Consider the following 7,416-nt stretch of genomic DNA (forward strand, 5'->3'; position numbering starts at 1 on the left):
CCGCAAACTCCACGCTTAAAAGTGTTTTGAAGAGGACAAACTTTCATAAGCACTGTAAAATTTAGAGATAACTTTATTTTTTATGTAACTTGTAGGATATTAGTTTGTAACTATTAAGGTTCTTTGTGATGAGCAATTTAAACCAACAGCATTCTCTGTCGCAACTTGGGTCCCGCAGTGGACTGATCGTTAAGACACGATTCCCAGCAGGTCACTGAAGTCAAGCATTACTGGCTGTGGTCTGTAAGCGGGTGAGTTACTACTTTGATCAGCCTACGTAGGGACCATGGAGCACGGTATCGGTCTTCGTTAAACTGTGCTACGGTAAAGTGCTCGACTTCGCGCCCAGGTCTCGCACTTCGAAAGCAGAGGAGCGATCACCTCTGCAGAGGATGAAAAAATGCCAAGGTATGAGTTTGGATCATCCTCAGGCATGTTTCCTAGACCGTACCCCATTGTACAGCTCTAGAGCGACGCAAATAAAGTACCAAAAAAAAGTACTTCGAGATATAAATGANAATGAGAAAGAAAGTCACCGGTTTTATTGCTTTATTGAAATTACATATATTTGCAGGCTTGTTTTCTCAATTTAGGCTTATAAACCAACGTCAAGTAGAAGGACAGATAGAACAGTTTAAATAAGGACATCACAAAGAATGCATACAGGGTTACAGCGGGATTCGGACCCGCCACCTTCACGTTTTACACAGCGTTCGGCGCGCAATACCCCTGGGCTAGGGAGGCCCCGAAAGTCAGCGGTTCCGCCTTCAAAGCCTCTCACACTCATTGTGTTTAGCTCTTACAATTGAATAGCATGTTAAGGGATTCATAGAGGTAAATTCTTTTAACGAGGACCCATACCGCACACTCACAGTCCCTACGCAGACTGATCCAAGTGGTCACCCACCCGCACACTGACAGCAGTCAGTGATGCTTGACTTCGGTGACTTGCTGGGAACCGTGTCTCTCACAAATTGTCAGAGATCATATCTATAGTAGATTAGTTTTTTTTGTTTTGTTGAGGGGATGAAGGAGAGGTTGCTTCAATTTAAGTGCTTGCTTGTTGATCTTTAGAGAATCATTACAAGTATTTTTCTTAGTCCGTCAGTCCTTGGGATCTGCCTAAGTAGTCAGTTGGAAGCGTCCATTAAAATAAACGAAACGAGCTACACATCTGTTACCGCAAGCCACGCGTTGCAATAAGCACACGTGTTAGTTAATGTAGCATATGTGTTACGATTAATGTGAATAGTCTGTTATTATTATAACTAACCGTTCAATATTAATAACAACCAAATAAACCGGTTAAAGGGAATAATTTAAGCGAATTCATCACATTAACCGGTTTTTATTAATAAAAACTAATGAAGTTAGGTCAATGTCATTCTTTCGCGTTTTTATTGGGGATATTTCCGTGTCGTGATCTGCCAGGCCAACTACAATCTCCAAATTGATTTCAAAGTGGAATTTTTTTTAAACAAAAAAGAAAAAACAAGCTTGTAGATGTTTCCCCGGGGGTTGCCACGAGTTATTCCCGTCAAGTTGGTCCTTTCCTGTGATTTTTTTTTTCAGTTTCTCGCGGGCTGCTGCCCAGAAGATGGCAAGATTTGGCGATTATTCAACCGCAGATCACGATACGGAAGATCTCTCCGTTCTATTTTTCCCTTTGATCAAAAGAAGCGGTTATTATTAATATTGACCGGTTAGTATTAATAATAACCGTATCTACCACTTTAGCCGTAACATATGTAATATACAAAGAGGCACACCCCTCTGTCCCAATGCAATATAAACCGTTTAATAACATTGTTATTACTTATTATTATTAATAACCGGTTAAGGGGAATAATTTGCAATTTTTCTCACTTTGACCAAAAAAAGGCGGTTATTATTAAAATAGACCTTTTAGTATTAATAATTACCTGATTTATTACTTTAATTGTAACATATGTACAATAAATTATTCAAATTAACGGAAGTAAATGTTCATGAAAATGTAGAAGTACATCAATGTTTTTTATTCATTTATTTTTGCCATTATTCCCATTAACTACTCCCATTTACAGGTTGATTTCAAATATTATTTATAAGAAATAAAAATTTCATGCAATAAAGCGGAAAAAAAAATCGAAAATAAACGCTTTATCAATATGAACTTTTGTTTCTAAATACTATAGTTTGAATTTTTAGGCAAGTAGAATGCTATTTTAATTTCAGGACAGATGAAAAGAGCAAGCTCAGATAGCAAAACTATCTGAAAAGCACTTCCGAGTGTCCACTATCGACAACGAGTATTAAACGTAGCTAACGTATATAACAAAAAATTATTTATTTTAATTCAAAGTGAAATATTGTTAGCGTCGCATAATTAGTTTAGCAAAAAGTATTAGATCTGATTTTCTAATGAAATTCTGATGTTTTAATTTTTTATGAATGCGAATAAACTATGTGTTTGTTTTTTATTTTATAACCATCGTCAAACAGCAGTCCCAGTTTTGCGTTTACGACTACTAATGATCAACTCCGTAGCCTTGTAATTTTGAACCCAACCCAGAAAACAAGGGAAATCCTGGATCAGTACCACCAGAGGTATGATTTGTTAGCGGAACATGAAGGACTTTGTGACTAGACTGATTTAACGTGCACGAGTCACCATTTACAACACGGGGAGTCACGGCGAGACGACCAGTGGAGATTGAAACCACGACCTCTTGAACAAGGGTCCAGTGCCCTACCAACCACGCTATCTCGGCCTTATGTCCTTGTCTACATTTCTGATCAGTTTTGATGTATTTAAATTATAAATTTGTGCTTTTTCTAACGAATATCAGTATATATCAACAAAAATTTGCCGCTCAATTAATCCGTACCTTTGAGGAGTGGACAGCAGTTTCTGGAATTAGCAAGTGGAACCTGTAATAAAATGTCATGTCCTTATAATGTCACGAAAACTTCAAATCACATGCTTATTAACATCTTTTTTAGCCATAAAATTAAAATCTTCGGCAAATATAAAAAAATGTAAATGTTAGGCAAATAAGAAAAAGTGGACTAACAAAATTAATAAATTTTTATTAAACTATGTGGATTACGTTGATAATAAAAATGAACAGAATGTCTTCTTCACAACTAACTAACATCTTCTTAACTTTGTTCTTGTAATTTCTTCTTTTTTGAGTATGAAAGGTAATTTACTCACATACCTATTAATTAAAAAAAAAATCAAATAAAATATTTTCAAAATTTGATTGTTTAAAACAACGCAACTATTTTGTTAAACTTTTGAAAATTTCAATTCAGGAACACTATAAGCATTACTGGCTNAGACCAGATTGGGCAATACAACAAGACCTCATCTTTTAAAAATAATAATAATAATTTTATTATTATTGCGAACAACGGTTCTCCATTTTTCCCGTCTGCGGAACCCTAAATGATTGACTTTCTTTCCATTCTATTTCAAGTAAGGCAAGCCCGACAAGTATCAATTCTCTCAAGTGGCACATTCTAAATTCTTTCACAAAGATTTCAATTATGTCACTATATATTTACACAGAGACTTAACACAAAGACTGGCATGGAGCTATGTAGAACATAAACAACCTAATTATGCTTCGAAGTTGCCAGGCTTACAAAACAAAAATATATCACGGTTACAAAAAAATACATAAAAAAATAATAAATCTAAGTAAAAAGAAGTAGACAAGAAAGAATTATATTTCAACGAATTCGATACCAGTCTGTATCTAATTAACTTATCGTTAATTAACATTCTAACTTACGTGAAAAAATTTAGCTGAACTTTGACACGCCATTTTGTTTATTGACGATCACTTGGCGCTGACGTCATATGTTTGATCTTCTTCTTCTTCTCGAAGTGCAAGTACCCAATTGTAAACGTATTGACCGAAGAAAGACTACCAAAAATTTTGAAACTATTTGAGGTGCGGAATTAAAAAAATTTTTTTCATCGTTTTAACCTTTACAGCACAGCAGATTTTGAGTGAAAATTTTAAATAGGTAGCAACTGTGATTTTTAAGTAAAGAAATATATTTAAGCTCTATCCTGTTTAAAAATATTGGTTTCTAAAAAAACGATGCACGTTTAGAAGCAAAAAGTTTTAAATTTTTTGTGATTTGAAGTCTTTTTCGCCAGTACAGTACTTTTTTGCGGTACAGTGTTGCCAGACTGGCAACACTGTACCGCAAGGGGTTAACGAAAGGCATTTCAAATAGTTTAATTTCACAGGCTTCTTGTCTGGTTCTGAATTTGTATTTATTGCAGGCATAAACTAAAATTGAATAAAATAAGTTGAATTATGATTTTCATTGAAATGAATAAGAACTGTTGCAAACATTTGAAATGAGGTCGTCGAACTACCGAAGCGGGGGTGCCGTCCCCTCTGCAGAGGGTCAAAATTGTGATGGCATTTCTTCGGATCATCCTCAGGGATGTTTCCCCAACCGCCGCTAATAGCCCATTGTGCAGCTCTAGTGCGACGTAAATGAACTACAACAACATTTAAAATGGCTATCAGAGAAACACATTTCCCTATAGTTGAATTTTATAATTTCCTTTGTGTTAAAAAGTTTGATGGAAAATTCTAGTGTAATTATCATTATTTTTTAAAATCTGCTGTCTTTTTTACTGCCATTTTCCTTGAATAATTAAATACGATTAACCGAAATAAAAAATTAAAAATAAAATAATAGTTTGATATAAATATAATCACAGACTTCAAATTTGTTACTGATTTTAAAAAATACTTAACTCTCGGATCCGGTGATGAAACTATGCAACACTGGGGTTCCGCGGAACACCTTTTGGAAGCCGCTAAATTAGAACCTTGTTGTCCCTGGAATTTCGTTCCCATTTTACTACTGATGTCATAATTGATGAATTTAAGATTAAAAAATATTTAAAAAAAATACTTCTCTAATTATTGTTTAGACCTTTATTGTAATACGTATTCATTTGAAATTCTTTTCATATTATTCAGTACTGTGATTTTGGGCAAATTTAAATGATGCGTGAAAATTCAGTACTAGCAAATCGATTTACTACAGAGATGTTAATCCCATGAAGGTAATTATCCCTACAATTCTACTTATTATTTTAGTAATTACCTCGTTTGATTTTCAACAAAACACAAGTAATTTCGCAAAATTAAATATCTAGCGCCACGTAAATCCAATAAAGTACATGAAATACTTAAAAAAAATAATAATAATAATAAAAAGTAACGGCTGTGACGGCGTTTTTTCTTTTATGTTATAAAAATAAAAAAGTAATAAATGGTTGAACTCACGTGCGTTTGACTGATAAAAAAATACCATTATTAGAGGGTTATTCCATTTTGTATCCATCGGAAATTTATTTATTTATTCATACATGTTTCACTATTTACGATAAAGTCTGAAAATTTAAATACTGTCTGAACTTCAGCGTATGCCAAATCTGTACCATACTTTAAAATTAATTTTATTTTATAACCGTCGTTTTAGGTTTACGACTACCAAGGCTAAACTCCGCAGCCTTGTAATTTGGAAACCCAATCTTGAAGACAAGGGAACTCCTGGAACAGGCATTGGGACAAACTAGCCTTCGTGGAGGAATTTATGATGGAACTAACCCACATTTGCGTTACATCGAGAGGAAAACCTTCCACGGTTAGCCTGGCGGCAGGGCTTCTTTCCTTCAAGCCCTGAGCATGTACCTAGGCTATACGAAACACTTAACCATATAGCCCAGGACTTGGCTACTAGTCCACTCCAGCCAAGGAACGGGTCCAGTCAGCGGTATTAATTTTGATATGTACAAGACAATATTTGCAGCACGTAAATAGTTACAGTGTATAAATACAGTGGTATAGAAGGCTGCAAGGAGACCATGATCCATCTACCATTGATAATATTGTACGTCAGCACTGTGATCGGTTTGAGCCGGATGTAGAATCCGGGATTCGAATCCAGTTCACCTCATTGGGAGACGAGCGCTCTATCCACCTGAGCCATTTAAACTTCATAGCCATATACCTGATTATAACGGTGATTCTAGTGTTTCATAACTTATCTTTATGATTAGTATTCAGTATTTTCGCCAAATAAAATATTTAAGAATGCAAATGCCCATGAAATAACGTTGACGAAATTCCTATTTCTTTTAAGTAATCTTTTAAAATGTTATGTTTCATATTTATTAGATCTTTTTTTACTTTACTTACATTACACTATTAAGGTCAAATAAAGATTTTGAGTTCCAATGCATCATGAATTATTTGGAGTAGACAGATACGGTTTCAACCAAAAGCTTCTGTGTAAGCATCTGATCTCCATGAAGGATTCTACATCTTTTTTATTATTATCTGAATTAAAAAAAAGGAATTTTCTACATTTCATTTAAATCAATATTGAAATTCTTACTTTTTATTTACAATGGTTTCTCATCAGGGTTTCCTTGAGGCTTTTCAGGTTTATTAGGATCTTGACCAGGAACAGGAGGGTCTTTTCTTTCAGGGGATTTTTCAGGTTTCTTTGGATTTTGACCAGGATCTGGATTGTCATCAAAGTGATCAGACATTTCAAAGATCGAAAACTAAGAATTAAATAATCAAATATATTAAATTCAACTCAACTGACAGAAAATAAAAATTCGTTTTAAAATTGATTTCTTGCTTGTTAAACCAATGAATTTTAAGTGAGGGAATTTCTAAAACTTTTTTTCCAAGGGTGAACTCGATTAAAAACTGATGTTATTTCCGTTANTCAGCATTTAGTTCTAAGCGGAAATATGATTCTATAGATGAAATCATAAATGGTAGAAATGTTTATTTATAAATATAATGAAATTGCGTTGCGCCACGTATATACAAACATATAGTTGTATAATTAATTACTGCTCCATTTTTACGTTACTTGAATTAAAAAAGAAGTTGCGTTATATGAAACAATTAACGTGAAACTAAAACATACGGAAAATACAATTTATATATCTCAAGTAATTTTATTGTTCATTTAAATTAACAAATTTTTGTACAAACGAGTTCCACCGATCATTCCATAAACAAACACTACTTTCACTCGTATAAAAAAATAATAATAATAGCGGTTGAAGTTTAATCTCGTACGATTCGAGAAAGCGTGAGATTCATTGATTTGGCGGGTTAAGAATTCGCACGCCAAACAGTGCCAATTGGAGTGCCCCAGAGTTAGTCAAAGTGGAATATCGCGAACGGCGACAGGCAGCGCCGCTGCCTGTCGCCGTACACATCAAACTTGTACATATCAAAATTAATACCGCTGACTCAGCGGTATTAATTTTGATATGTACAAGACAATATTTGCAGTACGTAAATAGTTACAGTGTATAAATACAGTGATATAGAAGGCTGCAAGGAGACTCCAAACCATGATCCA

General features: G+C 34.3%; 1 long non-coding RNA gene across 1 annotated transcript; it reads right to left on the reverse strand.

Annotated features, from left to right (window-relative positions):
• Positions 1-3,051: 3,051 nt before the first annotated feature.
• On the reverse strand, positions 3,052-6,717 carry LOC122272587 (uncharacterized). Its single transcript, XR_006227150.2, has 2 exons — positions 6,424-6,717; positions 3,052-3,203 (listed from the first exon to the last, which is right to left on the reverse strand). It is a non-coding gene; the product is annotated as an uncharacterized lncRNA (long non-coding RNA).
• Between the last annotated feature and the right edge of the window lie 699 nt (positions 6,718-7,416).

Source organism: Parasteatoda tepidariorum, chromosome 5 (genome assembly GCF_043381705.1).
Source record: "Parasteatoda tepidariorum isolate YZ-2023 chromosome 5, CAS_Ptep_4.0, whole genome shotgun sequence".
Classification (NCBI taxonomy): Eukaryota; Metazoa; Arthropoda; class Arachnida; order Araneae; family Theridiidae; genus Parasteatoda; species Parasteatoda tepidariorum.